Source organism: Etheostoma spectabile, chromosome 3, assembly GCF_008692095.1.
Source record: "Etheostoma spectabile isolate EspeVRDwgs_2016 chromosome 3, UIUC_Espe_1.0, whole genome shotgun sequence".
NCBI classification, from domain to species: Eukaryota; Metazoa; Chordata; class Actinopteri; order Perciformes; family Percidae; genus Etheostoma; species Etheostoma spectabile.
The window spans coordinates 27,815,784-27,826,586 of record NC_045735.1 but is presented as its reverse complement, the minus strand read 5'-3'; the positions used below and the strand labels follow the sequence as shown (position 1 = coordinate 27,826,586).

The 10,803-nt window shown below is 41.3% G+C and overlaps 1 protein-coding gene across 4 annotated transcripts in view; it reads left to right on the top strand.

Annotated features, from left to right (window-relative positions):
- Positions 1–309: 309 nt before the first annotated feature.
- Positions 310–10,803, top strand: part of sipa1l3 (signal-induced proliferation-associated 1 like 3) — an 80,136-nt gene continuing 69,642 nt past the window's right edge. For 3 of the 4 annotated variants that reach the window (XM_032507922.1, XM_032507920.1, XM_032507917.1), the window contains exon 1: positions 325–476. The gene's annotated coding sequence lies outside the window, so the exon portion shown is untranslated. Of the gene's footprint in view, positions 477–10,803 lie in introns of all 4 variants that reach the window. The other variant, XM_032507918.1, reaches the window with a different exon arrangement.

The window sequence follows — 10,803 nt, the reverse complement described above, 5'->3', positions numbered from 1 at the left end:
GCTAATAAAGCTTATTCAGATATATCAGAGGGCTTATGTGGTTTAGCAACCACAAGGTTGTGCTATTGACTAATTTGTGTGCAGTGCAGGATCCAAATGCGACTATGCAGCATGATAAATATAGGCTACATAATGCTTCTCTATGTTCCATGCTTCCATGTGTTTACACTGAGATGTTAATATGTATAGTTAATGTACCAGATGCTCCTTAAAACAATGTGTATCCCAGCTCCCATTGGTAGTAGCGTGTTGCCCCCTGTGTGTTACTATCATTAGGTTGCGCTAACCGGAGCTGCGCAGGCGCAGTAAGTGTGCGGGCGCAGCTTCGTCGTGGTTTCGGTTGAGCATTCTTGGCAGGTCTCGCTCGGTGAACAGGCAGTCGGCCGTCGGCTACAACGAGTGTTTTCAAAATGTCTGGAGATTTATGTTAACGGAATAGGAGCCGAGCGGGAAACACCGGAGCAGCGTTAGGTAAGGTGTGTGCTCTTTTTTTGTTTTATTTTGTGAACAGTTTAAGTTGAACAGTGCAGGCTGAAAAAGTGACGAGTGAACTAACGTTAGCGAGCAGGGCAAACACGGAGAAGCAGCCGAGCCGACCAACTTCAGTCAATGCTGAGAACAAGCTCATTACTACGGTTCAGCAGTCAGTGCGAGTACCACCTGAAGCCGTTCACACTGGCTCTACGCTTCACTTCGACCTCCGGAATTCAACAGAGTCAATATATGGAATCAAATATGCCGCTACCCGCTACAATTTATTAACTACTAAATATTCTACAACCTTACTGATCATTAAGGTTCCAGTGCGCATGCTCACTGCTGTGCAGACTTCGGATTTGTAGTTTTTCGTAACTGAGTTAATCATAGTTGTAAGGGCCAAGACAAAACGGTGAGACTACAAGTTCCAGACAATGGGAGCTTTGTTTGGGATCAGAGCTAGCCAGTTAGTTAGCCTGGACGAGCTTTGAATTTCGAGTAGTAGTGCTGCAATCGGAAGTTGCCTTGGCTGGAGATTTGTTTTCAGAATGAGCTGCATGGGACACATTTTGCCTGGGCGGTTACACACAGACACACACGCACGTATTGAGTGTTGCAGTAATTGCAAATGCCACTGGTTTGCCGTATGCAACATGTTTCCAATGTGGTCATAAAAGAAAAATTGATTGGTTTGTGGTTGGGCACGCAGACTCTGTTCAGCTGTCAAGACGCGTGCACAGTGGGCAGGATTTGCAAGTGCATAGTAGACATTTATTTTGTGTGTGTTTGTGCGGTCGAGTGTGTAGACTGAATGGAGAGGTGATGATTCCTCGGCGTGTCGTCTCCCTTTCATAGAGATCCCCCTTGTTGCTGCTGTATTCCCCAGCCCTGGGGAAATGACATGTCGAGTTTCAGCATGATGGATCAGTCGTGCAAGAGCAGCAGAGCATGGCAGCACTGCACGTATTCTGGCCATCATTTACTCTGGTTGCTTCCCACCTGGAACTAATGGAATATCTATTATACCGGGGAAGATGCTTAAATGTGTTATCCTTCAGCTCACCCGCCTGCAACAGCAGCAAGTTACAGGCGGCTAAGCAGCAGAGCACACACAGCACTGCCCACTGTTTGCTGCACAATGGGGAAATTCTGCATTTCATCCTCCATTTTAGAGGAGATCAGATTTAAATGCCATTCCGAACTTGGAAGTTTTATGCTAAATGATATTGACATGGTTCTCCATATTGTAAATCCAGTTTCCTATGATCAAAGGCTGTGCACCATACTGCAGAAGTCAGTTATACAATGTGCTTTGTTTATAGTTTCCAAGAAATATATTCCATCCTTTAAATGGTTGTTTGAAAACCTTCCTTATCAGAAGCAAAACTAAGGAGACACGCTATTTGCGGCCTAAGCAGTCTGTGTAATTAAAGTGTTGAATGTTTTAAGCTGAAAATTCAAAGAATGTTATGCCAGTAATGGCACAGCTTGACTTCTCATAACCTTCACTATTATATCTCAGGTCCTATCTTCTTTTGGAACTCTCTACCTGTCTGACGAAGCAAAAACAATTCCATGAATTTATAGTTAAAGAAAAAGCTGCAGTTCACATGCAGCATGATTTATTACCACAGTGATTGCAGCAACATGTCCCTGCAAGCTGTTTTTGATGGATGTATAGAAAAACAAGAGTGTGTGACTTTCAAGAGATAAAGCAAACCTGCAGAAAGTAGTAGAACATTCAGACTGTAGTATTGATACATTGGCGTTAGAATCTTCTGATGCAATGATTACGTTATCCAAACGTTACAGTTAAACTCTGCTATTATGTAGACCTATACAGTGCAGTGTGATGCGGCTATAGTTATGGTGTAGTAGGGGTGGGAATCACCAGAGGCACCACGATACGATATTATCACGATACTTGGGTCACGATACGATATTATTGCGATTTTAAACATATTGCGATATTCTGCGATAATTGTACTCTATTACTTTTTCCAACTTCATTATTTTGTCCCAAAGGAAAATATCGTCAACATCTGTTTGTTCATCTCACATGGATTTTATGCTGTAAAATGTGACTGTCAAGCTGACTAACAACAAACACTTTCATGAATGTGTTATAAATGTTATACAACTGGCAAACTGAACTGTTTGCATTTAATTAAGGTGGATGCATCACAAGTCAATGCAACACGTTCTGCTGTTTTTAAACTTTCCTGAACTTTGAGTTTAACCTCTGTAGACCTTGGGTAGGCTGTATCCGTGAAAAAGCGGCGCGACAGAGTTACGTACCTTGGTTCCAGTGTTTTGTTGACAAAGTCCCTCATTTTCCACAACGTTGTATGGACGCAGGTCTTTGCAAATGAAGCAGGCGATGGTTTGAGTTATTTTTTCTCGCTCGTTCTGAATTGGAGGTAGCTGTCAAGCTAAGTGTGTCCAGTGTGGTTGGTTTTTCGGCGGAGCTGGTTAGCATTAGCTTTACCGTCCCGGCTAACGCAACTCTGGTGGTGGCGTGTAAGAGCCTCATGTGTGGTATTCCCTGAGTATTTATTTGCATACGACACTCCTTGCAATCGCATGTCTCTAATCCATCTCAGTTGTCCCCTCCTTGTTAAAAAATCCGAAAAATTCCAAACACTTGATTTAAATGCAGACGGTGCATTTCTGATTTCTCTCTCTAACGCGCTACATGTTTATTTTATCTACATCCTCCTGCACGCTGACAGCACCCCGCGCATCACCAGAAAACAAACAGCGCCATCTGGTGGACTGAAGAAGCAACGATTGATTATTCTATACCAAAAAGTTAAATTCTATGTGCAGTTTAAATAATAAAAAATCGATATTGGCGTTTGTGTATCGATACAGTATCGCCACGGGAAATATCGCGATACTATGCTGTATCGATTTTTTCCCCCACCCCTATGGTGTAGTAGGCTTTTTTGAATCGATATAGTATGCCAATAGCCTGGTTGACACCAGAACCTTCTCAGTTTTAACCTAACAGAGCGTGGCTCTGGAGAAGGTTCATTCACAGCTCATTTCCAGGGGCGTCACCAACGGACGCATCTCAAATTCCTCTGAGTGTAATTGGATAGTTCTTCAACCAATCAGACCAACAATCCGGGTGACGTAGCAGCGACAGCGGCATCAACAGGTTACTGTTCTTTGGTGGCCATCACGTTGAATGTAAACAAAAAGATGCTTGCCGTTGCTGCACTATCGTCATTGTGTACGGTTGGGATTGGTGCCTTGATTTGGAAAAATTGGAAATAGGCTTGAATGGGCTCTTGGCCAGACTGACTGGCAGAGCAAATCTCAAATTTTCCGGTAGTACATCAGGATTTTCCCAGGCTAGAATGTCAAGGCAATCAGAATCAGCTCCGGTTAACCTTTACTCTTAAAGTACAACACTCACTTAACATATAATGAATAAAAACAGAAAGGACAGTAAAAAATACTGTTAAGTATACAGTTTAACAAAACAATAGAATTTACAAATTGACAATTAAATGGAAGGGAGGGAAGTAATAGTTCAACATCAGAATGGTCTGAGATTTAAGATTTAAATAGAATTATACCAAGCACTTAAAATGACTGTATTAATCGGCATGTTTGTTTGTACATAGGCTTATCCTTTGCATTCTTCTTTAAATATCTTATTCTAAAAGTTCCATAATTAACATTGCATAAAAAGAATCTGCACAGTCCAGCATTGGGTTACTGTGTTTATTTCTGCATGTTCAAGTAACAGAACCTTTTGCCAAATGCCATATTGTTCTCCAGGGTGTACAATTTGGGTCATGTTACTCAATTAAAATCAGTGCAAGACATCTTTAACATTACTCTCCTTAACCCCATGCTATTAAGAGCAAAAAGACAACATCTAAGATATACAATATTTCTCAATTTTTCTGGTGGCAAAAATGCATCACCCTGAAACTAGTCAAATAATTGACACATTTCAAGAATCCAATTTATCTTGTAAAACTTTACCTTCCCAGTCAAAACCTTTCGTAACCATGGTTCATACCTTTTTTTTTCAAATTTTTTTTCCAGAATATGTTTAGCTGCCAATGCTACACTGGCCAGGTCCATAATATCTGTATAACCATGTTGGTTTTGGTATTTTTGACAACAATATCACATTATCCATGTAAATCGACACTTATCTCACAACTCTGGGCCACCGTCACATAGTTGTAAAGCCCCTACAGCAGTGGGCTTGTAGTTGGCTCCGCTGGGTACCAGATAACAATTTCTTACAGTCTGGGATCTTGAAGAACATCTCATATTTTGTGCAACTTATTTCAGTGTGTCATTGCTCACAGCTGTGAGAACAAAGGGTCTTGTCTTCAAAGAGAGCTGAATGTGGGCCTGCAAACATATCGTTGAATCACCATGTCGTATCTTGGTAGAGGTGACTCATCAGTTCGTGATTTTCCCTTGTTCAAAGATTTCAAAGAACACACACACAGGTAATCTTTTTGATCAATGATACATTCCCATCAGGGTCTTTTGTGACGTATTTAAGACAGAAGATTTTGTTTTGGCACCATCTCTGTAGGGAAAAATCGATACGGCATAGTATCGCAAAATCTTCAGTGGTATTGATACACAGACGCCCAGTATCGATCTTTTATTATAAATGTGTTGGTCAGTTTGTCTGCTTGACAATCCCATTTTGTAGCAATAAAATTGAAGTGATATGAACAAACAGAATTGTATCTTTTTAGATAAAAAAAGATATCACAGAATATTGCAAAATGTTTAAAATCGTAATAAATAATATCATTTCATGGCATAAGTATTGTGATGATATCGTATCAGTAAGCGTCTGTTGATCTGCCCTAGCCCACCACCCCCCACCCCACCTCCACACACACACTACACTCTTCTCCTTTCCTAACCACGACACCTTGGCAGCCTTCCTGCTATTTGTAATTTTAGAACAAAAAGCCTCTTTCCGGTTTTCTATTTAATCCTCGGAGGCGTCTTAGTTAAATAAGGGTAAATAGAAATAAACAATTGTTTATTCTCACAGTGTGCTAAAGGACACATCATACACACACACACTGAAGCACCTCAGACAACATCAATCACTATAATTGGGTGTATCCCAATAGGTCACAGAGAGGGAGGACGATACCGCAGGCTAAAGATCCCATCTGGTCTGTGTCAGGGTGACTGCTGCGTGTGTGTGTGTGTGTGTGTGTGTGTGTTTTAAAGCGGGCTGCTGAAAATGTACGTAGCATTGTCTTAAACTTAAGCTTTTTTTTCTGTTTATTGCTAGCTCATCATACCGGTGGTTTATACTCCTTTTCAAACCAATGACGCAGGTTCAACCTCTGTCAGTGATTAATCTGAATGGGTCACACACGTCATCCCACCTGGTATCACAGCCTCCTCCCAACCGGGGTTGGATGCAATTAATTGACTGTGGTGAACAGGTGTTTGCATTTGGGTTGATAACAAATACTTGAATAAATATATTAACGATTCTTTTCTCACTAAGTGTAATGTTTTTTGCACACATGAACCATGACAAAGCAAACCAAATTGGCAATACCAAACATAGATTTTTTTTTCTGGCTTATAAAATTAAATGAGAGGAAAAAAATCGGAAGTTATTTCAAATTAAATCGTGAACAGGTGAATCGCGGTAACGATTTATTGTGCACGTCTACTGGAGGGGACCTTATACCGGCCACACAATCTCCAAATTCTTAAGTCAACGTTGTCACTGTGACACAGTAATACAACTTACTTAAATCATACAGCTCATCTTGGAATATAATGATCTCAAATAAAAGTAGGCAAAGCAAGGCATTTAAAACGTCATTAAATGTAATTCTAAATTACCCTAAGATAAAACGAAATTCAATGACATTGCACTCCAGGCACTATTTTCAAACTACAATATTCACAAAAGTCAATATGTAAACAAAGTGTTACACTCAAGAAAGAGACAGGAGCACATAGAGAGAGCTTACAGTGTGGGCGAGAGGCCGCGTGGATGGAGAGAGAAACTGAAAACTGCAAACCTTCATCAGTTAGGCCTATATGAACAAGCATAAAACAGTTCCCTGCTGTACTACTACTACAACTGATGATGGGTTAACGACTAGGGTTGGGCATCGAGAACCCATTCCTACTTGGAATACTTTCAAAAATAACAATTCCAGTAGAATAGTTTCTATATTGTATTCGTTTGGAATCAAATCCGATCGTCACTTCCCAATTTAAAACGTGCAAGTTTTGGTTTGTGTAAGCAGCCAGGTGCTCGTTGTGTTGCTGCCATGGAGCGCAGTAAGCGGCGCGCTAGTGTGGCTTTATTTTACACTGAAAAAGCCCTGTAAAACTGCAACCCACCATGGAATCAAAAATAAAACATTCCTCTTATTTGTGAAATGAGCATGTGACCCATTTCAACTCCACCCCTCAAAGAATCAGAATGAAGAATTGGAATCGTTAAAATCCAAACGATGCCCAACCCTATTAACGACTCTATCATTTCCTCAACATCTATAATAAGATACTGCTGTGATGCTTGTCTAAACCGCATCAATAAAAATACCAGCAGTAACCAAGAGTGTGCTGGAGTGTTTTTTAACCGGTGACAGCAGTCTGATGCGCGTGTGTGTTCAGTAGACCTGGCTGTGTCATACACAAGTATTAGTCAAAGTGCAGGTGTGCGACAGTTTAGGATGAAATGGCAACAGACCACCAACAGCATTGCAGCCCCCCCACCTCCCCCCTCCACTCTCTTTGATGTATTTGCCTCCCCTGAGGGTCTTATCCATAAGTCAGAATGCATGACGGTGTCAAGAGGTCAGAGATTTACAGAAAGAGGAGCACACCCATGTTTCTTGAAACGAGCCTCTGCTTTATGGCCGCCTGTGCAGCTATAAAACATTTGTTAGGTAGGTAGGCATTTGATCTGTCAAGCAAGTCTCCCTCCTCTTCTCTTCTTCTCACTCCTGCAGAGGTCACATTTCCTTCAGGGTGTTGTTTACCAATCTGTGTCTTCTTCTCAGTGAATAGAATGAATCGGAGAGGGAATCACAGTCCTACACGGTAAATGTCTCAAATGTGCTTGCATTCGGCTGATAGCGCTGACTGACATTGTGCATTTTCTGTCTTTTATAGAGGTTAGGGTAGATGTCCCAAGCGCTACATCTTCTCTTGACTCCTCTCTGCTCTGGGTATGTTTGGCTGGGGTAAATATAGCCTGCTGGTTTTAGCGAGAGGATAAACACAGATGTTGAGGAGGTTTTTCTTGCCACGGGTCGGCCTGCGTCCTCCCCCTGGTCAGCGTTGGTAGCAGAGAGAGAGAGTGAGGGGGAATGCCTCACCAGCCGTCCACAGTACACTTAAACAGGGTTATTGGACTTAACCCTAAGCTTATTACAGGATATAGGATGTATTCACTTGCTACAAATCATTTAGACAACCTGACAAAATGCTGTACATAAAGAGGAATTTACGCAGGCTGTCCATTTGGCAATTTAAAGTGGAGGCCACTCAGATTTACAAATAGGTGTCCACTTAACAAAGAGCCCGCACTCAGCCCTGTCCTTTAAACTTGGATCTGTGTTTGTTAAAATTGAGAAGAACGTGAAGAATTTCAAGAATTTCAAAAAACAGGCATGACTGTTTGGGTTACTTCTTAATTCTCACACTGAATTCAAGGCGATGCGAGGGGGAATCGCTGCAATAACTGGCTGTACCTGCCTAGTCCCTGAGCAGTACTGAATGTGCTCCTCTCCATAACATAAAGAGCTCTTATCTGTTACCCCCCCCACCTTCCCCCCATTATAATTTTTCTCTCCTCTTTTATAAGGGACTGATGATGCTAAATGGGGTTTCGGTGCTAGGCTGTGAGAGACGGTTGATGATAGAAGCACAAATCATGCATTCTAACTGTGGGAACCAGGCTTTGTTGTAGAGACTTACAAAGCATACAGAGAGACTTCCATTAATATGAATTGTTAAGCAGCTGAGAGGGGCCGCAGCAGCCACCTTTCTGTAAGCTCTTCATTGCCTTTAGTCCTCCGACTTGCTGTTTCTTGTGTCTTGGGAATTGAGTTTGTCTGCTGCCTTTAGGGGACGAGTGTGTTGTTACACCTGCTTCATATATGTCCCTATAACTGAGGCTTCACACATAGGTGTGTGTGTGTGTGTGTGTGTGTGTGTGTGTGTGTGTGTGTGTGTGTGTGTGTGTGTGTGTGTGTGTGTTGTGTGTGTGTGTGTGTGTGTGTGTGTGTGTGTGTGTGTGTGTGTGTGTGTGTGTGTGTGTGTGTGTGTGTGTGTGTGTGTGTGTGTGTGTGTGCGGCACACAGAGCTCTGTAACACACTAACATAGCAGAGATGTTCTAGAAAGAGGAAATCCTGCATGACGGGAAACAGCTGATTCTGTCTCCATCTGTTCTTTATGGAGTGAGGAGGAGTAGATTAACCCATTGAGACCCACATACACATGAGCTTGACCATCACACAACTGTCAAGTCGTGAGCTTGCTTGCTAATCTTTTTTTTTTTTTTTTTTTGGCTGCAGCAAAGAAAATGCTACAGTTCTAGCTGAGCGATTATTTCAGTGATTGTGTTTTCCTTTGGTTATATCATAAGTATAATTAAATATCTTTAGGTATTTGACCATTGGCCATACAAAGCAAGACTTTTTTTGGCAACTTGTGTTCTGAGAAATTGTAATAGGCATTTTCTTCCTAATCAAATATAAACAACAAATTTTTGAAACGATTATAGTTGCATCTCTATTTTGTGGGTTACTTTGACCATATGATAACACTTGGGCTTCAACTCATTGTTTCATTTTAATTAATGTTGTTATTCATTTAGTAAAATTTATTAAGAAACGCAGCCAACAGAGAGCAATTTCAAGGCACCTACTATCATGTGATCTTTTTATTTTGCTTTAAAAATTGGTGCTGATCCAAGATAACGTTTGCTTCTTGTTTCTAACCGTTTTTCATGTTAATTATAGGATGTTTGAAATCGTTGATCAAGAATGTTAATTTGAATGGGGAAGTTTAAAAGCCCTTCCTCTTAGCCAGTGGCCTGAATCACTGGATCAACAAGAGGTTGTAATGACCCAGCCCACTATGTCTGCACAATGAGTCAATTATTCACCGTGAAAGATGTGTGTATGGCCACAGTTAATACAAGCATCTTTGTAGTCCCCCAGACACCTCATGTGAAATTCCATCTGTGTTTTATTTGGAGGTCCTTGTCGGCCTCTTTGCTCCTTTTGGCTCTCCGTGCTGCCTATTGGAGGTCAAGTTGTTGGACAGGAAGTGAGTATGAACTGGGGAGGATGTAAGTGCGTGGTGGAGATGAGTGTTGCTATGAATCAGACAATAGTCGTCGGGGGGGGAGGCAGAGATCAGTCACGAAGACGAAGGACAAGTTCATCACAGGACATGAGTAAAAACATTCCTTCCAAGCACAGAAATATGTTAACATAGTTTGTCTATGGCATGCAGCTGATATCCTGGACTTCATGTTCATTGTTGGGATAGTTTAGTGGAGTTTAGCTCATCGCCAACTGCTGTTGAAAACGGTTGGAGAAAAGGGCGTAGCACCAAACACCACCAGGAAACGTGTAGATAGATTTGCATTTTCTTCCTCTCGGGATGTTTTGCTTTTAGTGTGTCCTGCACATTTGTCTAAAACACTGACAGCTAAACACACACAGCCTCATTTATGTGTGGTTATGTGTTTTTCTTTCTTTTGTCTCATTGTAAAATGCATTATAAAACAACATCAAAAGTCAGGGTCTCTTTCTTTTCCCTCACTTTGTGGCATATGTGCAGAGAGGCAACCATTCATACATGCAGCCATTGAGACATGCATACATATGGTCTCTACATCCTGTGCCTCTTCACAGCTTTTGATCTCAGGCTATTGCTGACTTTGGAGCCATTGTTTTTATGCTAATTGAGTATAATGTGGTCATTCCATGAATGCCTCTTAGCCTAGTTTTTTATAGTACTGTGTCAAAATGTGCATTTCTTTCCTCCTCATTTCCAAATCAGATTTGATACCGGGATAGGGGCCATTTAGCAGGCTATTTCCACGTAAGTTAATTTAGTCTACTTTGCACAGAGAACGTATGGTATGCTAATGTATTTGTGCTGTCACTGATGCAGGGCATTATTAGTATAATCCGCTCTATGAGTGGGACATAAGGGGATTTAGCAGAAATACACTGTATACAACCGTTTTGTTTCTATGCTTTTAAAAAGAAACCTTGCGGAGACTGTTATTCACTGTTTGTGTGTATGATAACTACGTAAATGAA